The sequence below is a fragment of the Sapajus apella genome, unplaced genomic scaffold (genome assembly GCF_009761245.1).
Source record: "Sapajus apella isolate SASKATOON/1434 unplaced genomic scaffold, GSC_monkey_1.0 scaffold19, whole genome shotgun sequence".
Lineage (NCBI taxonomy): Eukaryota > Metazoa > Chordata > Mammalia > Primates > Cebidae > Sapajus > Sapajus apella.
Window position 1 is genome coordinate 10340294 of NW_022436959.1, and position 24743 is coordinate 10365036.

General features: G+C 39.0%; 1 non-coding gene across 1 annotated transcript; it reads right to left on the reverse strand.

The window, feature by feature from the left end:
- Positions 1–11791: 11791 nt before the first annotated feature.
- On the reverse strand, positions 11792–11898 carry LOC116557615. Its single transcript, XR_004271601.1, has one exon. It is a non-coding gene; the product is annotated as a U6 spliceosomal RNA (small nuclear RNA).
- Positions 11899–24743: the final 12845 nt, after the last annotated feature.

The following is a 24743-nucleotide window of genomic DNA, read 5'->3' on the forward strand; positions in this document are numbered from 1 at the left end:
GTCTTGATTTGCATTTCCCTGATAGCTAATATATAATAGTTGATTGTCTTTTCATCTGGAGAAATAAAAGAGACAAGGTTTATTTTCAGTGTTCTTCAGCTTTTAGGAACTACCCTGTTAGGGTATTATAATCTTGCTAAAGTCTCATTTTATCCAGGCATATTTTAGGCAGGTCCAGCTGAGAGCTTGGCATCCTGAGGCCTTATCTGCAAGGGTCAGTAGGGAAAAGGAAAGAAGGTGGAAACAGGAGGCCTGTAGTGAAGAGGTGTCTAACAGCTCATATTTTTTATTTGAAGAAGTAAGGCAGCTATGAATGGGCTTACACTGATGTCAGTATCCAAGGAGTTTGATCTGATGTTTAGGACACAGTTAGCAGAAACCTCTAGTGAGGAATAGTTCTCAGAGTCATTCATTCATTCAACAGATATTTACCAATCACTTGCTGTGAACCAATCAGAATCTGTTTTATGTGCTAGGGATAGTGCAGTAAAATAACAGCAAATTCTTTGGCTTCCTATTTACTTACATTTTAGTGGAAAATCAATCCAGTTTAGAACAGAAATTTGGTCCATGGGCGTAAGAGATCGGCAAAGGCGGAGTAGTGTATCAGGCCCAACAGTCAAATAGAACTCTTCTTCCAGTAAGAGATTCCAATACATTGGAAAATCCTAGCAGAGGCCTGATCAGAGTGGGATAAATACCCACACTAAGGTGAAGGACCAGAGGGCCATAGGCAGGCATGTGGATTTTTACTTTGCTATAGGCAGCAAGGCTAACTCCACAACCCTCTTGATGCTGGGTCTTGATTAGTTTAGGAGAAGAGTGGTGCTGAATAGATAGTAGGAGGCCATTTGTGCCTGCAGCAGAGCTAGACTTAGGGGAGACGGAAAATTACATCTCTCCTCTAAAATGAGGGTTTCCTCCCTCAGAGTTTCTACAGTATTTTATTTTATTTTGTTTTTTGAGATGGAGTTTCACTCTTATTGCCCAGGCTGGAGTGCAATGGCATGGTCTCAGCTCACTGCAACCTCTTCCTCCCAGGTTCAAGCGATTCTCCTGCCTCAGCCTCCTGAGTAGCTGGGATTACAGGCATGCACCACCATTCCTGGTAATTTTATATTTTTAGTAGAGACAGGGTTTCTCCATGTCGGTCGGGCTGGTCTCGAACTCCTGACCTCAGGTGATCCACCTGCCTTGGCCTCCCAAAATGCTGGGATTACAGGCATGAGCCACCGCACCCAGCCTACAGTAACTTTTTTATTGGAGTGATATGACAGGTAAGTGGTAGAGTTGTGAGCCTTCAGTGAGAGAGATAATTTAAAAGCTCTCTGAAATATTGCCAAACAGCGTTCATATGCAAGGCATTAAAATAATCATGACAATTATTGCTTATAGCAACTGATGTCTGAGAGGGCATCAACCTGGTTATGGTAGCAGGTGACACAGAAGGAGAAGAGACCATGAACATACAGTCAGCTCATCCCTCTTCTGCTGAAGGAACCCAGGTAATTACAAAACTTCAGCATGTTTTGCATTACACATATGGCTCTGTCAAAAATGATGGAGTGGTATCACTTTATGTCTCTGAGCTAAATGCAGTAGAGAGAGAGAAAGATGAGAAGTAAGTAGGTGAGAGACTGTATTTGATTTTATCTTTCTGCTTATCTTTCTGTGTTTTCAATTTATAAACCAATTGGATACAAAATACTTATTATAGAACATGACTGTTTCCTTTTATATTAGAGGAGTTGATCAACAGAGTGGTTTCTTGTGATTATTAAAATCTTTGTTCAAATAAAGCCAAGTAAGAAAAGTAGATTGGGCCCCATCTGTCAAGAGGGTAGTGGTAAGAAATAAGCAGACAAAGCACAGTATTAGAATTCATTTGACTGCAAGAAATAGAAAAGACCTATTTCTCATCTGTACAGGCCTAAACAAATGAGCTTCATATTTCTTACATAAAAGAAGTCTGGAGGTAGGCAGTTGCCTGAGTCAATTCAGTAATCTAATGATTTCAGGGCTAGCTTCTTTGTCATTTTCCTGGCCAGAATATAGCTGCTGTGGCTCCAGTCACCATGCCTATGTTCAGGACAAGAAGGAAGACAGGTGGAGACTTTCTGCTTGTGCAGTCTTATCTTTTTATTAGGAGCAGAGCCTTCCCTAGTGGACTTTCCCTCTGTCTCCTTGGCCAGGATTAAGTCATGTGCCCACTCACTGGCCAACCCCTGAGGAAAGAAAAGGAAATTACTGACTGATTTAGACCAATTTCAGCTCATTCCTTGTTGTTGAGGGAGGGGTCTACCCTTCCTGAAATCAAGGGATCTCTGCCAAAAACTTGAATAGAAGTTGGAATTTCGTTACCAGGGAAGAAGAGAGAAACATTTCTTACTTAGGCTAGGCACAGTGTCTGACCCACATGCCAGTGGATTAAAAAGTGGCTGCACACCCAGATTCAGGGTGAGGAGACTTCTGAAAACTTAGTACAAAAAGATTCACAGAACCCTGCACATTAAACTAGAAGGTTGTCCCTGGCTAATTTCACACTGCAGCACCTCCATTGCAGAGTCTTATGTGGTTCTTTCTTTCTCACTGCAAACTAAGGATGAAGGATTCTTTTGGGAGGTCAAGGCGGGCAGATCACTTGAGGCCAGGAGTTTGAGACCAGCCTGGCCAACATGGTGAAACTCTGTCTCTATTAAAAATATAAAAATTAAACAGGCGTGGTAGTGGGTGCCTATAATCCCAGCTCCTCAGGAGGCTGAGGCAGAAGAATCGCATCTCAGTGAGCCAAGATTGTGCCACTGCACTCCAGCCTGGGTGACAGAGCGAGACTCAGTCTCAAAAAAAGAATTCTTTAGCCAGTGCACAGCCCACTGCCGCGAGTGGTCTCCTGCCCTTTTTCTTTTTCTTTCTTTCTTTTTAAAATTTGTATTATTTTAATTATTTTTATGTGCAGAAAACTCAAATGTGTACATTTAAACCAGTTTGGTGGCAAGTTCTTTAGCCTTTGCCTTTTCAAGCTTGGCAATGTGAGCTACAGACTTGGGACCCAGGATATTGCCTCTTCAGTGACGGCAGATCTCATCATATCTGTTGTTGTAGTTGGTCCTGATAGCTTCCACCAGCTTAGCCAAAGTGCCTTTGTCTTCCCACTTAACTTGTGTGAAGGTCACAGTGGTGCAGGTCTTCCTGTGGACTACACGTCCCAGTTTTGGCTTCCCCTTGATAATGCAGGGGAAGGGACCCCCACTTTATGACATAAGGCAGGCAGGAAGACAACCAGCTCAATGGGATCCATGTCGTGTGCAATCACCATGTGGTGTTAATCCTTAAAGGCAGAAATAGACAGCAAATGTATGTTTAACAAGGGCTTTCTGAAGATATAATTCCCCAAATTTAATGCTAATAGGAGAATTTTCATATTCTGAGGAATTTTTGTGGGTCAGCTCTATGTGGGTCAAACATATGGCTTGTCTAATAAAAGCCTTTGTTGTGACTTCCTTCAATTAAAACCACATTAGCTCTCAGAGAAGTGATAATAAAAGCGATTTTTCATTTTTCAAACATCTTGAACTTATCAGAATGATGCCTTTACAGAGGAATAGGAATGGCAATCTCATGTTAGATGGAAACCCTGTTCCTTAAAGGTGATGTAAAATAAAGCACACCTATTTGAACATCATTTTTTTTAAAACCTTATTTTGTTCCTTGGATATTTTTGTTGAAGCTGAAAAGCTTTTTCTGAGCAGTAAGTGACCTTGACAAAAACTGACTTAGCTCTGCAGATGTTTTAAAGTTATAACCGTCGGATGGACACACCTGATTAATACTGCTTTCACACCCAATTCTCTGCTGTTTATTTTAACTTGCGTAACTTGCTTGCATTAGCTTATGCTGACTCTAACTGCCAGTGGAGCATTCTGCAGTAATTTTTTTAATGACAGCCTTCATACAAAAGTAATTTATGATATGGCTTGAGCCAAGTTAGTACACTAAAAACTAAAAGGGCTGTTATTTTTTCAAGATTGAACTGGAGGAAGACTCCAGGGTACTGCCCTTCTAATGCCAAGCAGTAAACCCATCTACACTCTGTCATCATTATATGTAAACATCATTGAATGAGTGCTTTCATGGAAAATCACATAAAGATATGGAAGAATTATTTTTTCCTTTTATGTTTTCACAGAATGTAAAAGCATAGGAGCTTTTGCCAGCTCAAATATGGTCTTTTTTTTTGCTGGCTTATTGATTTAGAAATGAAAGAATAACCTGGTTTGGGGAGTGGATTTCTAAGCATTTGATATTTTGTTGAAATACCATTCTTATTTCATGATGTTCAAGTACTTTGACAGCTTCTTGTTAATGAGGATATTGGAATGGGATGGGGTGGGGGTCAGGACTAAGCAGCATATCAGAGGATATATTTGCCCTTTCTATACAATCTCAAAGTAGACCCTTGTTCTTAGATTAATTTTCTTTATAGAGGAGGAAGTACATTTGAATTTTCCACATATACTTAAAGAACTTCTGTTTCATATGCAAAGTGTAGCATAGAACTTAAAATAAAAATTTCCATTTGTATGCTTATGCATCAAAGTATGCAAAGACTGGTTCAATAGCTAACAGAACTAACAATAAATGCATTTTTCAAAGGCGTACCCATTGGAGCTAGGCTATTAAAAGAATTGTGTTTTACTGCCAAGTATCTGAGCTTGCCTAGGCATGCTACACTAGCTGCGAGTCATCTTGGTGATAATGTTGTATAGCAGAAAATTGTAATATATATAAGGAGCTTTAAGGAATCTTTTCCTCCAATTGCTCTCTAATGTAAATACTTTGGGCTACAGCATAACTAATATCATCAAAAAGGTAACAAAAGAAGAGCAGCAACATATATATTCTTTCACAGGAAGCTAGCCATTCAAAGAGTAAAATACACTCATGTTTTAATCAACTACTCGGTGATTGCTGGTTAGTATGTTTACTCCTGGAGATAATCTTCAGATTGTCTCTGGTACAAGAACAGAGATCTATAAACTGGCAGCATTTAAATCACAGATTATAATAAGTCTCTCTCATTTAATTGTTAAAACTGCCCTATAATATTAATATCAATATTTCTGGTCAGTTTCCTTTTCTGTAACACAAGGCTAAAATACCAGTAACCCCATGTTGTTTCAGTACTTCATCATATCTGTATTATAACACATTATATTTAATGATATTATTTTCCTCAACTAGAGAGTAAGCATACTGAGAATTTGCATTCCAAGTACAAAGTATGCCATCTGGCACCTAGTAGGCATTCATAAGATATTTAAGGAATGAAAACTACATTGAGATCCCATCTCACGCCAGTTAGAATGGCGATCATTAAAAAAATCTAGAGACAACAGATGCTGGAGAGGATGTGGAGAAATAGGAACACTTTTACACTGTTGGTGGGAGTGTAAATTAGTTCAACCATTGTGGAAGACAGTGTGGCGACTCCTCAAGGACCTAGAAATAGAAATTCCATTTGACCCAGCAATCCCATTACTGGGTATATACCCAAAGGATTACGAGTCGTTCTACTATAAGGACACATGCACACGAATGTTCATTGCAGCACTGTTTACAATAGCAAAGACCTGGAACCAACCCAAATGCCCATCGATGATAGACTGGACAGGGAAAATGTGGCACATATACACCATGGAATATTATGCAGCCATCAAAAACGATGAGTTTGTGTCCTTTGTAGGGACATGGATGAACCTGGAAAGCATCATTCTCAGCAAACTGACAGAAGAGCAGATCAAACTCTGCATGTTCTCATTCATAGGCGGGTGTTGAACAATGAGAACACATGGACACAGGGAGGGGAGCACTACACACTGGGGTCAGTTGGGGGTAATAGGGGAGGGATGGTAGGGGGTGGGGAGTTGGGGAGAGATAGCATGGGGAGAGATGCCAGATGTAGGTGACGGGGAGGAAGGCAGCAAATCACACTGCCACGTGTGTACCTATGCAACAATCTTGCGTGTTCTTCACATGTACCCCAAAACCTAAAATGCAATAAAATAAATAAATGGGAAAAAAACAATATTTGAGGAATGAATACATGCTTCCTTCATATGGTAAATGAGACAGTGCATATGATAGTGCCATCCAAACTTCATTGTTATGCAAATGCTGTATATGATTAATAATAATCGCTCATCTGACTATGTTTAATAGGAAGTAAGATACTCTCTTTTTGTGGAGGAGATGTGCATTTTTACAGTGGTGTCTTGAATTCTTGCCCTTGCCTGTGCTTCCCAACGAAAGGTAGACTGTTTTCTGAATATTTCCATGGAAAAAGAAAACCACCTTTTCTTGAAGTTCTATACCCTATTTAAAAATCTAACCCTAATCTAAATCTAACCCTAATATAAAAATTAGATTATCTCTAATCTAATTTTTTGAAATCTTAAGCCTCCCAGTTATAAATGCCAGTAATGTGTTGTTATCTACAGAATATGCATGATGAATAAAGCGCAAAGGTATTGCAGAAAGCTCAAAGAGCCTCAGATGCCAGGCAGGTAAATCAAAACACAGTGTTGTTAATGATTATACTGGATACTTTCGGAAGAATGAGGAAGATCAATAGATCTACAGAACATTAATCCTGAAAAACGTGAGCATCCTGGATTTTATTTGTTTAAGATTGATATAATTGAGTTATATTTTTGAGAGTCTAATGGAAGAGAATCACGTCATCTCTCAGGAAAGCAATCCTCTCAGCTGTGCTGGCCAAGCTTCCTCTAATTCTTTCAGTCACTGAAGTAGTTGATATATTCTTGTAAACTTTCTGGAGTCAGTTTGTCCATTTTTAGGCCTGAAGTTGAACAGTTGGAGAAAGAAAGAAAAATTAAACAACTCCTCTTGCATCAAAATAATGTAACCGAGTCTCATTTTAATAAAATCCTAGAGCACATCCTAGAGTCACCTAGCAAGTAACAGGTACTCAATAAACGCTCTTTGAGTAAATGGGTGAAAATCTAAATTTGTGAAAAAGATCAATAAAAATGTGATCATTTACACTCCCCAAAGACTTATCTGTTCATTTGGTTTAGAGTGCTGACCTTAAAAATGAATCTTTTCACTAGTATTAGGGAATAAGAATGTGAGCTTTTTCTTTTAAAGTTGCTTAGTCCTTTTACCATCTACAGGGTTATACTTATCACCTCAGCAGCTTATCACTTTACTTATTGTGTATATGAAGAGAGGGCTTCTAGTTCCTGAACTTTCATAAGTACCGATATGTAATTAAAAAAATAAAAATCTGCTGGACCACCATGATACATAGATTTAAAATGTGCTTTAATGTATGATGACTTAACATACGTAGCTTTCCCTCCAACATCTGTATTCTGATTTGTAGTCTAATAAACCTTCCTGCTGCAGATGGCATGTGCATAGTTGTTCTGAGGTGTAATACATCAACATAGCATTTCTAAACGGAGAGCAATAATGTATTCAATTAAGGGAGGAAATAAAACATCAAGCCTTTTCTTATAATAAATCTTTTACTAAGCTTCCTACATCACATGTTTACTGAGGAAATAATACATGTCATTCAGATTAAGGGTTACTGTAGACTGCTGAGGGAAACATGAAATTCTGGAGGTTTCAGCAGTCCTGTGAAACCCTGAAACATGGAATGTGTACAAATTAGAAAAGGATGTAATATGGGACTAATGATACCTCTTGGGATGCTTTTGGAAGCCATATTTACTGTTATGATCACTAGATTCATTTAAGCTACAGGAGTTGAAAAGCAATACCCTAGTAAGTGAAAAACACCTCTGAGTTCATTAGATGTGGTTGTAATTTAAGCTCTAAAGGCTTTTTTCCTTGCTGTCATTCTTTATATTTCTGGAAATGTGGTTCTTGAGCTCCTAATAAAAGTAGTCTACACCATGATCATATAATCTACAGTTCCTGGAAAGCATATTTACACCTCCACATCTGTAGCTAAAGCTGGGACTGAATAGAAACTTAATTCACCCCAGATGTCACCCACTAGAAATTTCTCCAGTAGGGCTGCTATTCTTAGAATTTTCTAGCCACTGATTATGTCTCAAGCAATGGTATAAATATTCAACCCAGAGCCTTCAAGCCCAAATGTTGTAAACTGTTTGCATATACCATGCCAAGTGCAAAATTAATTGAATCCCACAAAGTTAATCCCCAATCCTGTTCCTTCATTTGTGGAAGGAAATAATGGCTATTTTGACAACTACTCATAAGAATTACTACTTATTAAGAATATCCTCAGGATTTATTAAGGGAGCAATATAAAAATGGCCATGTGAAAATAGTTTTGCACCTTTGCAAAATTCCTGTTAAAGACATTGTTCATTGTGTATTTAATAATAAATTTGAGGCTGGGTGTGGTGGCTCATGCCTGTAATCCCAGCACTTTGGGAGGCTGAGGCAGGTGGATCACGAGGTCAGGAGTTCAAGACCAGCCTGGCCAAGATGGTGAAACCCTATCTCTACTAAAAATACAAACATTAGCTGGGCATGGTGGCAGGCGCAGTACCTGTAATCCCAGCTACTCCAGAGGCTGAGTCAGGAGAATCACTTGAACCTGATGCAGAGGTTGCAGTGAGCAGAGATTACACCACTGCACTCCAGCCTGGGCAACACAACAAGACTCCATCTCAAAATAATAATAGTAATAATAATAAATCTGAGATTCATCCACCTGACAAATTCCTCTCAAAATGTGTCTCCTGAAAACCTGATGTGTATTTCTCTGTTAAACATAGAGATCTATGAAACCCATTGAATTCTCCCTTTTGTATTGATTACAAAGTTAGAGCTAAACTTAATGCTTAATGGCACTAATACTCTTATTCTAGTTTCCTGATATACATTTTCTTTCTCCTTCCTCTGTGGTGGTCTGTGGAATGGTATTTGTGGTCTCTGAATGCCTGAGTTTGTGTGCAAAAGTGTGTGTTATGTGTTCTGTTTGTGTGTGTATACCTAACTTGCATTTTCTGTGGAGAGAGCACAAAGTTTTCATTAGATTCTCAAAGGGATGCATTACCTCCCCCAATTTAAGGACTTTAATACTCTGGTGTTTTATATCTCTGACCTCACCTTTAACTGTTCTGTCTGTATAATAATTATGTTTGCCGGGCGCGGTGGCTCAAGCCTGTAATCCCAGCACTTTGGGAGGCTGAGGCGGGTGGATCACGAGGTCAAGAGATCGAGACCATCCTGGTCGGCATGGTGAAATCCCGTCTCTACTAAAAATACAAAAAATTAGCTGGGCATGGTGGCACGTGCCTGTAATCCCAGCTACTCAGGAGGCTGAGGCAGGAGAATTGCCTGAGCCCAGGAGGCGGAGGTTGCGGTGAGCCAAGATCGCGCCATTGCACTTCAGCCTGGGTAACAAGAGCGAAACTCCGTCTCAAAAAAATAAAAAAATAAATAAATAAACAATCTAAATCCTTTTTTATAGGGGGAGATGGATGGAAAAGCTAGATGGCAGTAAAAATTATACAAATACAAATACAACAGCATGTTTTATTGTCAAGTACTCAGTCTGTTAGTGGGTATGATTTTGGGGGGGCTTTCTCCGCCCTAGAAGTAATGGATTACATCTGTATGGCATACATCTCTATGAAAATGTAATCTGGTGTCTTTTATTTTTATTTTATTTTTCCAATCTTAAGAAAAAACAAACTATCTAGACAGGTCTATCTAAAAGGTCTCCTATATGAAGCATCTCCTGAATACTATAGGGAGATTATATACATAGAAAACGTCTTCACCATGTGACATTGATATACATATTGACTTTGGCACTGAAAAACTGCACTGTGTTGTGTGTGTGTGTATATATATGTGTGTGTGTGTGTATATATATGTATGTGTGTGTATATATATGTATGTATGCATGTATTTTTTTTTTCGGCCCAGGCTGGACTGCAGTAACGCTACTTCTGCTCACTGCAACCTCCACCTCCTGGGTTCAAGTGATTCTCCCACCTCAGCCTCTCAAGTTGCTGGGATTATAGGCACCCACCACCACTCCCAGCTAATTTTTGTATTTTTAGTAAAGGCAGGGTTTCGTCATGTTGTCCAAGCTGATCTCGAACTCTTGACTTCAGGCGATCCACCTGCCTCGGCCTCCCAAAGTGCTGGGATTACAAGTGTGAGCCACTATGCCTGGCCTGTGTTGTACATATTAATGTGAGATTTTATTTTATTTTATTTTTTTAAATTTTTTGCAAGGCTGATTGAGCATTTGGCTCAATTAAAGTAATTAATCATTTTAAATTTTTTTATTTTTAATTGTGGGTACATATTGTGAGTGTATATATTTATCAACAGGTGAAAGAAGAATAATCATATGATCGTATTAACATATGCAGAAGGCAGATTTGACAAAATTCCACAGATATTGATCATTAAAAACTCTTAGCAATAGAGAGTAATTACTTCATCTTGATAAAGAACATTATAAAAATCTTATTGTTAACATCATATTAAATAGTGAAAGACTAAATGCTTTCCCCCTAATATTGGGAAAGATGTGTGCTCTTACCACTTTTTCTTTTTTTTTTTTTGTCAATTATACTTTAAGTTCTGGGGTTCATGTGCAGATCTTGCAGGATCGTTACATAGGTATACACATGCCATGGTGGTTTGCTGCCTCCATCCCCCCATCACCTACATTAGGTATTTCTCCTCATGTTATTCCGCCCCAATCTCCCCACCCCCTCCTATCCCTCCCCTAGTCCCCCACCCTCTAACAGACCCCAGTGTGTGATGTTCCCCTCCCTGTGTCCATGTGTTCTCATTGTTCAACACCCACTTATGAGTGAGAACATGCGATGTTTGGTTTTCTGTTCTTGTGTCAGTTTGCTGAAAGTGATGGTTTCCAGCTTCATCCATGTCCCTGCAAAGGACATGAACTTATCCTTTTTTATGGCTGCATAGTATTCCATGGTGTATATGTGCCACATTTTCTTTATCCAGTCTATCATTGATGGGCATTTGGGTTGGTTCCAAGTCTTTGCTATTGTAAACAGTGCTACAATGAACATACATGTGCATATGTCTTTATAACAGAATGATTTATAATCCTTTGGGTATATACCCAGTGATGGAATTGCTGGGTCAAATGATATTCCTATTTCTAGATCCTTGAGAAATCACCACACTGTCTTCCACAATGGTTGAACTAATTTACACTCTCACCAACAGTGTAAAAGTATTCCTATTTCTTCACATCCTCTCCAGCATCTGTTGTCTCCAGATTTTTTAATGATCGCCATTCTAACTGGCATGAGATGGTATCTCAATGTGGTTTTGATTTGCATTTCTCTAATGACCAGTGATGATGAGCTTTTTTTCATATGTTTGTTGGCTGCATACATGTCTTCTTTTGAAAAGTGTCTGCTCATATTCTTTGCCCACTTTTTGATGGGGTTGATTTTTTCCTTGTAAATTTGTTTTAGTTCTTTGTACATTCTGGATATTAGCCCTTTGTCAGATGGGTAGCTTGCAATTTATTTTTTCCCATTCTGTTGGTTGCCAGTTCACGCTAATGATTGTTTCTTTTGCTGTGCAGAAGCTCTTAAGTTTAATTAGATCCCATTTGTCTATTTTGGCTTTTGTTGCCATTGCTTTTGGTGTTTTAGTTATGAAGTCCTTGCCTATGCGTATGTCCTGAATAGTATTGCCTAGGTTTTCTTCTAGGGTTTTTATGGTGTTAGGTCTTATGTTTAAATCTTTAATCCATCTGGAGAAAAATATGGAATGCTTCACGAATTTGTGTGTCATCCTTGTGCAGGGGCCATGCTAATCTTCTCTGTATTGTACCAGTTTTAGTATATGTGCTGCCGAAGCGAGCACTAATGTGAGATTTTAAAGACAACCTCATGACTTGGCTTGCTAATTTGGAAACTAGATAAGTCCAATAAAATGTAAACTTGTTCAGAGAAAAAGCCTTGATGAGAAAGGATCTTAGGAGATCAAATAGTAACATCAAACCATTGGAGGAGCAGATATATTTCCCCCTCGTATAAAATATCTTCCATCCTGATTTTTCAAAATAATTTTTTATGAACATATTGTGAATTTACACAGGAGACCAACCCTGCTGCTTTGGGAGCAAAAAGACAGAGCTGACAGATGTAGTTATTTGCCAGGAACAACCATGTGAATTTATAAATATTTCACAAGTGCAGCTTTCAGAAGAGTGACTTTTACTGCCATATTAATGCAACTTGCAAATTTATAGCTTGGGCATTTGTGGGTTATGAATGCCCAGTATATGAGGCTAGTGCCAAGAATATGGTTTATGTTTTGAAATTCTTTTTTTCTCTGATCACAGACTTCTTGGCTGTTATGATCTGCTTTATAATTCAGCTGCACATGAGGTGCAAGGCTACATAATACATCAGTTTCCACTCCCAATGGCTAGCCTCATAAATATACTCTTTACAACACAGTTCATGTGACAGAATGACACACAAAACATAAAAATATCTCTAAAGAGTAGAGAATTAGTGGTAGTAGAAGCAACAGTAGCATGATTCCATGCCTCCAGCCAGATCCATAATATGTGACCTAAAATTATAATTATATGTCATAATATAAGAAAACTGGAATCATAAGTTTTCAGAAATAATGTCTTTGTATATATTAGATCAAAACACTCATGAGTGTTGTCATATGTGTTGAAGGCTACGCTACTGAAAAGATTTTAGTTACTCTAATCTTTGGCAGGGAGATTTTGGAGGAAGAAACACCACTGCAACTCTTTCCTTGTAAGTTTCTAAGTTGGTTTTCCATTGATTGTGCCCAAAGTAAATGAACCTTTCTAGAGTTCTGGGCTCCAGTGAAAGAGGAGCAGATTTATCTGGGCTTGAGCAAAAAACAGCCTGGGGTGAGATCTTAAAGTGACCAGACTTTGGTCAGAGAGTTCTCCTTTTTCAAGATGTTATTATGACATAGGCAGAATTGTTGGCTGTTGAAGAAGGTCAGCACTGTTGCCCAACCTTTCTGCCTTCCGCTAAGTAGCTCTGTTACCTTGTACACGTCACTTCTCAGGTTTATAGTTCCTCTTCCCTGAAATGTTGAAGTTGTGCCATATGATTACAAAATTCTTTCTGGCTATGATGTTTTTTTTCCTAATGCATGTGTGCCAACATAGGTAGATATTGATTAACAACATATTAAAATCTGCAATATTAGTTGTTTTATCAGTGTGCACGCTTTTCATTTTGTAAAACATGCCAATGACAAAACGCTTCACTGTTTTACTCCCTAGTGTCCACCATTTCTTTCTCTATATTAAGACTGTAAATTACTCCTAAAAGAAGTAATTGGGACCGGGTACAGTGGCTCATGCCTGTAATCCCTGCACTTTGGGAGGCCAAGCCAGGAGGATGGCTTGGGCCCAGGAGTTTGAGACTAGCCTGGGCAACATGGCAAAACCCCATCTCTACAAAAAATACAAAAGTTAGTCAGGCATGATAATGCATGCCTGTTGTCCCAGGTACTTGAGAGGCTGAGGTGAGTGGATTGCTTGAGCCCAGGAGGTCAAGGCTGCAGTGAGCTGTGATGGAGCCACTGTACTCTAGCCTGGGTGACCGAAAAAGACCCTGTCTAAAAAAAATAGAAAAGAAAAAGAAAAAAAAAAAAGCTTATTCGGAATGTTACCTTAAATAATGGGGAATCTTGTGTTCTTACAAAAATTTGTGATTAGTTCAGTGAGTAAAATTTTTCCAAATTGCCAAAGCTAAATAAATAAATAATACCTCTTTATTCCAAGGCTTAATCCTACTGAGGCTCCCAGACTGATTAATCATGCAGCAGACAGCAAACTGCTCCTTCTTCTTCTTCTTTTTTTTTTTTTTTTTTTTTTTCTGAGATAGGCTTTCTCTCTTGTTGCCCAGGCTGGAGTGCAGTGGTGTGATCTTGGCTCACTGCAATCTCTGCCTTTCCGGTTCAAGCGATTCTCCTGCCTCAGCCTCCTGAGTAGCTGGGACTACAGGCATGTACCACCACAACTGGCTAACGTTTATATTTTTAGTAGAGACAGGGTTTTCACCATGTTGGCGAGGCTGGTCTTGAACTCCTGATCTTGAGATCCACCCGCCTTAGCCTCCCAAAGTACTGGGATTACAGGTGTGAGCCACCGTACCCTGACAGCAAACTGCTTCTTATTAGCTGACCTTATACATTTCAATGAAACAAACTGTGAAAAATGACACATACACCCAGATCTCAGGCAGTCATGATATTAGAAAATACTTTGTTAATGGTTTTACAGACAGCATTTGCTTTAAGAATAAAATTCTGTCTATAGCAAATCCTTTTTCTTCCATTTGCTTCTCATCTAAGGGATGAACGTTATCAAATGCTGTTATCATTGCCCAGTTACTTTAAATAATCGGCTTAAAACTGATTGAATCTATTTTCTTTATCTTATTATCTTAGACCATAGCAATTTTAAAGAACTCAAATAGAATGATAGCAGTCCATGATCCAGTGTCATATATTTCTTGTTTCTTTTCTTTCTTTTTCTCTTTATCTTGAAATTTCCTTTTTGTTCTAATGTGAAAGTAAAAATCTAAAAGGAAAATAATTAGCTATTCATACTCTTCTAACATAGCCACATGTTCACATGATAAATGAAACATTACCACACAAAACTGCTAAAATGACATCCTTATTGTAGGCCCAATTTACTTAATTTTATGTCTTCAAACTGTTAAGGGTCACTCATTCTATAAAATTAATGGCTGAAATAAATTTACAATTTAAAAAACATGAGGAAAATATTTATTCACGCAATGTATGGCCAACCTGTGGAATTTATTAGCCTGGGAGGTCATAGATTCAGTCAAGAGATGAATTAGAAAAGCTAGATAATTTTTTGACAAGTCATAATACTATAGTTGTGAATATTAAGAAAAGGTACTAACAGAATCTCATGCTTCAGAGTACAAGCTGATCATCCTAGGAGCTTTGAAGGACTTCTCTTATTTTCTTATTGATACTCTGAGCAAGTGGCTGGATTCATATTGAGGTTGTACCTCTTCTTGAAAGTAACTATTATTGTGAACAGGCTATCACATTTAGATCACATTGGGGTTTTGTTGCTGTTGTTGTCTTTGTGACATCACCCAGGCTGGAGTGCAGTGGGGCGATTATGACTCATTGCACCCTTGACCTCCTCGGCTGAAGTGATCTTCCTGCTTCAGCCTCCTAAAGTGCTGGGATTACAGGCATGAGCCACCATGCCTGGCCTGTTTTTTGTTTTTTTTTGTTTTTTTTTTTTTTGGTCTTTTTGGCAATGAAAACCACAAGTGTCTGCTAATACAATACAAAAAGAACAATGAAATGACATGTGAGTTTAAACTTTTGAAAGAGTTTATTCGTTAATTCAATGAGTATTTATTGAGGGCCTATCATGAACCTATCACTGTCCTTGGTGTTTGGAATACAACAAGGAGCAAAATGGAGAAAAATTCTTGCTTTCATGAAAACCCGCTTTTATTTTATTCCAAGGCATTAGTATTGAACTCTATAATCTTGTGATATGAAATTAGTTCAGAAGTGAGTACGGTACAGCTTTTCAGGTGCAGCTCCTCTTGAAGCTATCTGTCCCCATACCCTACTTAAAATAAAGTGACAAATACTCTCATTTAAAGAAGGGAAGAAATGAGAGACATGCAGCAGTTAGCAGCCCATAAAACTTCTGAAGTCTAACCTTTCAGATGTTGCTGGGTCCCTCTATTCAAGAAGCACAGAATGTTTTTTGATCAGGCCCCAGTTCTTCCTAGGCTCAACTCCATTACTTACTGTCCTCTGATGTTCTTCTCAGAGGAAGGAAGTTTATTGTCCTGTGGGCTCTTCCCTCTACTCTCTGAGACACTCTCAGTTTTCAATAAAAGATAGCTTATGTTTGCAGCTGGGTGGCTTTCTTAGCCTGCTTCCTGAATGTAGAAAATTGGGGGCCCAGAGAAATCTTTTCATTTTGAACTTTTCTTAGTCTAAGCTTGCAGCGATTTTTATCATTATAACTCTTTTTAAAACTTTGTGGAGCTTTGTGGACCTCCAATGAATATGATTTGGGCCTATTTCATGCCCTAAAGACCACATCACTGATTCTTTTTGAGATAGCCACTCTCACCTTTGGGCTGCATACTAGGCTGCTGTGATACATCCTTAAGATTCTAGGCACCACCTTACACCATTCAATGGTTTAACAAGGGGTCTTTCAGCCATACCCTTGATCTGGATCTTCACTGTGAAGTCATTTCCTTTTTTTTTTTTTTTTTTTTTTTTCCTGAGACAGGGTCTTGCTCTGTCACCAAGGCAGGAGTGCAATGGTGTAATCATAGCTCACTGCAATTCAAATTCCTGGCCTCAAATGATCACCTCACCTTGGCTTCCCAAAGTGCTGGGGTTATGGGCATGAGCCACTATACCCAGCCAGTCGTTTATTACTTTGAGAATCTTTTAATGGCTAGAGATACCAGAAATATGAAGTATTTTCCTCCCAACTCTCAAGTCCTGGATCCTTTATATTGCTTATCAATTCTGCACGAAAACTGCACAGTTCTTTCTTCAGCTCATTTCTCTTGTTTTTGTATGATACCTTATACAATTTTAAAAAATCTACTCCTTCAACATTTTGCCAGGCAATCTCCTTAGCTGATTCTCTAGCTGATTCTCTAATTCACTGGGTAAATTTTCTTTTTCTTTTTTTTTTCAGACAGAGTCTTGTTCTATTGCCCAGGCTGGAGTGCAGTGGCACAATCTCGGCTCACTGCAAATTCTGCCTCTCAGGTTCAAGTGATTCTCCTGCTGCAGCCTCCTGAGTAGCTGGGATTATAGGTGCTCGCCATCACGCCAGGCTAATTTTTGTATTTTTTTAGTGGAGACAGGGTTTCACTATGTTGGTCAGGTTGGTCTCGAACTTCTGACCTCAGGTAATCTGCCTGCCTCAGCCTCCCCAAGTGCCGGGATTATAGGCATGAGCCACCATGCCCGGCCCATTGGGAAAAATTTTCCATAGGCAACAGTTTTGCTATTGTTGCACTACTATATAAAACAGATTGCTATTTTTTCAGAGTGCTATAGCAGTTTCTTACCACTTTTCTTGCTCCTGACAATTTATTCTCTATTTTCTCAATTTTGGCTAACAAGTTTCCTGCCACTTGTCCAGCCTCTATCCATCACCTTGTCCCAAAGCTAATGCTACATATTTCAGGCTGCTGTAACAGCAGCAGTTCAGTTCTGGTAATATTTTCTGTGTCAGTTAGTTTTTGCTCCATAATAAACTATCCAAAGCTTTGTGAATTATAAATAACATCTTTATTTCTCACAGTTTTGTGGGTTGACTGTGTATTTCTTCCATCAAAAAAGATAGCTAGATAGCCTAGGATGATGCCGCACATGTCTGGTGATTATTCTACGTCTAGTGAGGTGATAGCCACGAGTCTATTAGTAGTCTAGTTCAGGCTCATCCACATGGTATAAAGTCATAGTGCACAAGGGTACACATATGGGAATTTTTGGGTCACCCTGCACAGTCTACAACAATTCTTTTCTTTTCATTTCAGTTTTGCTCATCTTCTTTATTCTAGCACTGAGGGAAATTGGCTTTATTAAGAGCTTGATTGGTTACCTTACCAGTCATTGACTTTCTTATTATGCTACCTAATCAAGACTGTGTGAAAATTTACTGATACTATGCATTTGGCATAATCGTTGTTCATTACTTCATCAAACTATGTTTCTTTGGATCTTTTTGGTGAGTTTAACTCTTCCCAACTTTTATTTGAGAATCCCATACTCAAAATCATTGAGTATAGAATTCTTAGTCTTAGAATTAAGTCTCAGTCTTAGTTCTTTTTTAATTTTTTCTTATTTATTTATTTATATTATACTTTAAGTTCTAGGGTACATGTGCAGAACATGCAGGTTTGTTACATAGGTATACAAATGCCATGGTAGTTTGCTGCATCCATCACCCCATCACCTACATTAGGTACTTCTCCTAATGCAATCACCCCCCTAACCCTCCATCCCTGACAGGCCCCAGTGTGCGATGTTCCCCTTCTGTGTCCATGTGTTGTCCTTGTTCAACTCCCATTTATAAGTGAGAACATGTGGTGTTTGATTTTCTGTTCTTGTGATAGTTTGCTGAGAATGATGGTTTCTAGCTTCATCCATGTCCTGGCAAAGGACATGAATGCATCCTTTTTTATGGCTGCAGAGTATTACATGGTGCATATGTGCAACATTTTCTTTATTCAGTCTATCATTGATGGGTGTTTGGGTTGGTGCTAAGTCTTTGCTATTGTGAACGCTGCCACAATAAACATACGTGTGCATGTGTCTTTATAACAGAATGATTTATAATCCTTTGGGTATATACTCAGTAATGGGATTGCTGGGTCAAATGGTATTTTTAGTTGTAGATCCTTGAGGAATCGCAACACTCTTCCACAATGGTTGAACTAATTTACAGTCCCACCAACAGCGTAAAAGTGTTCGCATTTCTCCACATCCTCTTCAGCATCTGTTGTATGCTGACTTTTTAGTAATTGCCATTCTAACTGGCGTGAGATAGTATCTTATTGTGGTTTTGATTTGCATTTCTCTAATGATCAGTGATGATGAACTTTTTTTTTCATTTGTTTGTTGGCTACATAAACGTCTCCTTTTGAAAATTGTCTGTTCATATACTTTGCCCACTTTTTGATGGGGTGGTTTTTTTCTTGTAAATTTGTTTAAGTTCTTTGTAGCTTCTGGATATTAATCCTTTGTTGGATGGAGAGGTTGCAAAAATTTTCTCCCATTCTGTAGTTATTGCCTGTTCACTCTGATGTTAATTTCTTTTGCTGTGTAGAAGCTCTTTAGTTTAACTAGATCCCATTTGTCTATTTTGGCTTTTGTCGCCAATGCTTTTGGTGGTTTAGTCAGGAAGGCTTTGCCCATGCCTGTGTCCTGAATGGTATTGCCTATGTTTTCTTCTAGGGTTTTTATGGTTTTAGGTCTTATGTTTAAGTCTGTAATTCATCTTGAATTAATTTTTGTATAAGGTGTAAGAAAGGGATCCAGTTTCAGTTTTCTGCATATGGCCAGCCAGTTTTCCCAATGCCATTTATTAAATAGGGAACCCTTTCCCCATTGCTTGTTTTTGTCAGGTTTGTCAAAGATCAGATGGTTGTAGAAGTGTGGTGTTATTTCTGAGGACTCTGTTCTGTTCCATTGGTCTATAGATCTGTTTTGGTACCAGTACCATGCCGTTTGGGTACTGTAGTCTTTTAGTATAGTTTGAAATCAGGCAGCATGATGCCTCCAGTTTTGTTCTTTTTGCTCAGGATTATCTTGCCTGTGTGGGCTCTTTTTTGGTTCCATATGAAGTTTAAAGTAGTTTTTTTCAATTCTGTGAAAAAAGTCAATGGTAGCTTGATGGGGATAGCATTGAATCTATAAATTACTTTGGGCAATATGGCCATTTCATGATAATGATTTTTCCTAACCATGAGCATGGAATGTTTTTCCATTTGTTTGTGTTCTCTCTTATTTCCTTGAGCAGTGGCTTGTAGTTCTCCTTGAAGAAGTCCTTCACATCCCTCGTAAGTTGTATTCCTAAGTGTTTTATTCTCTTTGTGGCAATTGTGAATGGGAGATCACTCATGATTTGGCTCTCTGTTTGTCTGTTATTGGTGTGTAGGAATGCTTGTCATTTTTGTGCATTGATTTTGTATCATGAGACTATGCTGAAGTTGCTTATCAGCTTAAGGAGATTTTGAGCTGAGACGATGGGGTCTTCTAAATTTACAGTCATGTTATCTGCAAACAGAGACAATTTGACTTCCTCTTTTCCTAATTGAATAAGCTTTATTTCATTTTCTTGCCTGATTGCCATGGCCAGAACTTCCAATGCTATGTTGAATAGGAGTGGTGAGAGAGGGCATCCATGCCTTCTGCTGGTTTTTAAAGGCAATGCTTCTAGTTTTTGCCCATTTAGTATGATATTGGCTGTGGATTTGTCATAAATACCTCTTATTATTTTGAGATTCATTCCATCAATACCTAGTTTATTGAGCGTTTTTAGCATGAAGTGCTGTTGAATTTTGTCAAAGGCCTTTTCTGTATCTATTAAGATAATCATGTGGTTTTTGTCATTGGTTTTGTTTATGTGATGGATTATATTTATTGATTTGCATATGTTGAACCAGCCTTGCACCCCAGGGTTGAAACCAACTTGATCATGGTGGATAGGCTTTTTGATGTGCTGCTAGATTTGGTTTGCCATATTTTATTGAGGATTTTTGCCATATTTTATTGAGGATATCGATGTTCATCAGGGATATTAGCCTGAAATTTTCTTTTTTTTGTTGTATCTATGCCAGGTTTTGGTATCAGGATGATGTTGGCTTCATAAAATGAGTTAGGGAGGATTCCTTTTTTTTCTATTGTTTGGAATAGTTTCAGAAGAAATGATACCAGCTCCTTTTTGTACCTCTGGTAGAATTCAGCTGTGAAACCATCTGGTCCTGGACTTCTTTTGGTTGGTAGGCTATTAATTGCTGCCTCAATTTCAGAACTTGTTATTGGTCTATTCAGGGATTCTACTTCTTCCTGATTCAGTCTTGGGAGGATGTAAGTGTCCAGGGATTTATCCATATCTTCTAGGTTTTCTGGTTTATTTGCATAGAGGTGTTTATAGTATTCTCTGATGGTAGTGTGTATTTCTGTGGGATCAGTGGTGATATACCCTTTATCATTTTTTTATTGCATCTATTTTATTCTTCTCTCTTTTCGTCTTTATTAGTCTGGCTAGCGGTCTATCTATTTTTTGATCTTTTCAAAAAACCAGGTCTTGGATTCATCAATTTTTTGAAGGGTTTTTCCTGTCTAAGTCCTTCAGTTCTGCTCTGATCTTAGTTATTTCTTGTCTTCTGCTAGCTTATGAATTTGCTCTTGCTTTTCTAGTTCTTTTAATTGTGATGTTAAGGGTGTCAATTTCAAATCTTTCTCACTTTCTCTTGTGGGCATTTAGTGCTATAAATTTCACTCTAGACACTGCTTTAAATGTGTCCCAGAGATTCTGGTATGTTGTGTCTTTGTTCTCATTGCTTTCAAAGAACATCTTTGTTTCTGCCATAATTTTGTTATTTACCCAGTAGTCATTCAGAAGCAGATTGTTCAGTTTCGATATAGTTGTGCAGTTTTGAGTGTGTTTCTTAATCTTGAGTTCTAATTTGATTGCACTTTGGTCTGAGAGACTGTTACAATTTCCATTCTTTTGCATTTGCTGGGAAGTGTTTTACTTCCAATTGTGTGGTCAATTTTAGAATAAGTGTGATGTGGTGCTGAGAAAGATGTATATTCTGTCGATTTGGGGTAGAGAGTTCTGTAGATGTCTATTAGGTGCACTTGGTCCAGTGCTGAGCTCAAGTCCTGGATATACTTGTTAATTTTCTGTCTCCTTCATCTGTCTAATATTGACAGTGGATTGTAAAAGTTTCCCACTATTATTGTCTGAGAGTCTAAGTCTTTTTGTAGGTCTCTAAAAACTCACTTTTTGAATTTGGGTGCTCCTGTATTGGGTGCATATATATTTAGTATAGCTAACTCTTGTTGCATTGATCCCTTTACCATATGTAATGCCCTTCTTTGTCTCTTTTGATCTTTGTTGGTTTAAAGTCTGTTTTATTAGAGATAGTTTTACAACCCCTGCTTTTTTTCTTTGCTTTCCCTTTGCCTGGAAAATATTTCTCCATCTTTTTATTTTGAGCCTATGTATGTCTTTGCACATGAGATGGATCTCCTGAATATAGCACACCGATGAGTCTTGATACTTTATCCAATTTGCCAGTCTGTCTTTTAATTGGGGCGTTTAGCCATTTACATTTAAGGTTAATATTGTTATGTGTGAATTTGATCCTGCTATTATGATGCTAACTGTTTATTTTACTCATTAGTTGATGAAGTTTCTTCATAGCATTGATGGTCTTTACAATTTGGTATGTTTTTGCAGTGGCCGGTACCAGTTGTTCTTTTCTGTGTTTAGTGTTTCCTTTAGGAGCTCTTGTAAGGCAGGCCTGGTGGTGACAAAAATCTCTCAGCATTTGCTTGTCCATAAAGGGTTTTATTTCTCCTTTGCTTTTGATGCTTAGTTTTGCTGGATATGTAATTCTGGGCTGAAAATTCTTTTTTTTAAGGATATTGAATATTGGCCCCCACTCTCTTCTGGCTTGTAGATACCTGCTGTTAGTCTGATCGGATTTGTGGGTAACCCGACCTTTCTCTCTGGCTGCCCTTAGCATTTTTGCTTCATTTCAACCTTGGTGAATCTGATGATTATGTGTCTTGGGATTGCTCTTCTCCAGGAGTGTCTTTCTGGTGTTCTTTGTATTTCTTGAATTTGAATGTTGGCCTGCCTTGCTAGGTTGAGGGAGATCTCCTTGATAATATTTTGAAGAGTGTTTTCCAACTGAGTTTCATTCTCCCTGTCACTTACAGGTACACTGATAAAGCACAGATTTGGTCTTTTCATGTAATCCCATATTTCTTGGAGGCTTTGTTCATTTCTTTTCACTCTTTTTTCTCTAATCTTGCCTTCTTGCTTTATTTCATTGAGTTGATCTTCAATCTCTGATATCCTTTCTTCAGGTTGATCCATTTGGCTATTGAAACTTGTGTATGCTTCACGAAGTTGTTGTGCTGTATTTTTCAGCTCTACCAGATCATTTATGTTATTCTCTAAACTGGTTATTTTAGTTAGCAATTCTTCTAACCTTTTTTCAAGGTTCGGAGCTTCCTTGCTTTGGGTTAGAACATGCTTCTTTAGCTCAGGGGAGTTTGTTATTACCCACCTTCTGAAGCCTGCTTCTGTCAATTTGTCAAACTCATTCTCCAACCAGTTTTGTCCCCGGGCTGGCCAGGAATTGTGATCCCTTGGAATAGAAGAGGTATTCTGGTTTCTGGAATTTTCAGCATTTTTGCACTGGTTCCTCCCTATCTTTGTGGATTTATCTACCTTTGGTTTTTGATGTTGGTGACCTTCAGATGAGGTCTCTGAGTGGATGTCCTTTTTGTTGATGTGGATATTATTCCCTTCTGTCTGTTAGTTTTCTTTCCAATAGTCAGGCCCCTTTGCTGCAGGTCTGCTGGAGTTTGCTGGAGGTCCACTCCAGATGCTGTTTGCTTGGTTATCACTGGCAGAGGCTTCAGAACAGCAAATATTGCTACCCTTCCTCCCTCTGGTAGCTTTGTCCCTGAGGGGTACCTGCCAGATGCCAGCCAGAGCTCTCCTGTATGAGGTGTCTGTTGGCCCCTATTGGGAGGTATCTCCCAGTCAGGATACACAGGGGTCAGAGATCAACTTGAGGAGGCAGTCTGTCCCTTATCAGAGCTCAAACGCTGTGCTGGGAGGTCCATAACTTTCTTCAGAGCTCCAGGCAGGGATGTTTAAGTCTGCTGAAGCTGTGGCCACAACCGCCCCTTTTCCCAGGTGTTCTGTCCCAGGAGGGTGGGAGTTTTATTCATAAATCCCTGATGGGCTCCTGCCTTTTTTCAGAGTTGCCCTGTCCAGCAAGAAGGGAATCGAGTGAGACAGTCGGCCTGCAGTGGCCTTGCTGAGCTGTGGAGGGTTCTTCCCAGTTCAGACTTCCTGGAGGCTTTGTTTACAGTGTAAGGTTAAAACCACCAACTGGAGCCTTAGCAATGGTGGATACCCCTCCCCCCGCCAAGCTGGGCATCCCAGGTAGAGCTCAGACTGCTGTGCTGGCTGCAAGAGTTTCAAGCTAGTGGATCTTGGCTTGCTGATCTTACAGGGGTGGGACCCACCGAGCCAAACCACTTGGCCCCCTGGCTGCAGCCCCCTTTCAAGGGGAGTGAATGTTTCTGTCTGGCTGGCTTTCCAGGTGCCACTGGGGTATGAAAAATAAAACTGCTGTGGCTAGCTCAGTTTCTGCCCAAACAGCCGCCCAGTTTTGTGCTGGAAACCCAGGTCCCTAATGGTAGTGTAGGTATCAGAGGGAATCTCCTAGTCTGTGGGTTGCAAGGCTGTGGAAAGAGTGCAGGATCCAGTCCAGAGGGCAGGGTGCAGACCCTCATGGCTTCCCTTGGCTAGGATCCCTTGCATTTCCCAGGTGAGGTGATGCCCAGATCCCTTGCGCTTCCAGGTGAGGTGATGCCCCACCCTGCTTTGGGTCACCCTCCTTGGGCTGCACCCACTCTCTAACCAGTCCCAGTGAGATGAACCATGTACCTGAGTTGGAAATGCAGAAATCACCTGACTGCATCAGTCTTGCTGGGAGCTGTACACTGGAGCTGTTCCTATTTGGCTGTCTTGCCAGCAATCACTTAGTTCTTAGTCTTCATTATATGAGTTCTAGTTGAGTTAAAACTGTTATACTTTGAGGGGCATGGTTTACCACTCACTGGCTTTTATATTCCTTTCTTTATTATTACAGAGCTGATATTTTCCATAAGATTGACCTTGCCATTAAGTTGACTGTTGAATACAATTATAAATTTGTTTGAAGAATTGAATATAGTAGAGTGAATGAAACTTCAAATTATATATATGTGTGTGTGTGTGCATATATATATATTAATGTATATATATTTATATACATTATATAAATATATATTTATATATATCCTGTTTTCTCTGTACTGGGAGTAGCAGTTCCAGAGGAGAAGGGAGTTTGAGA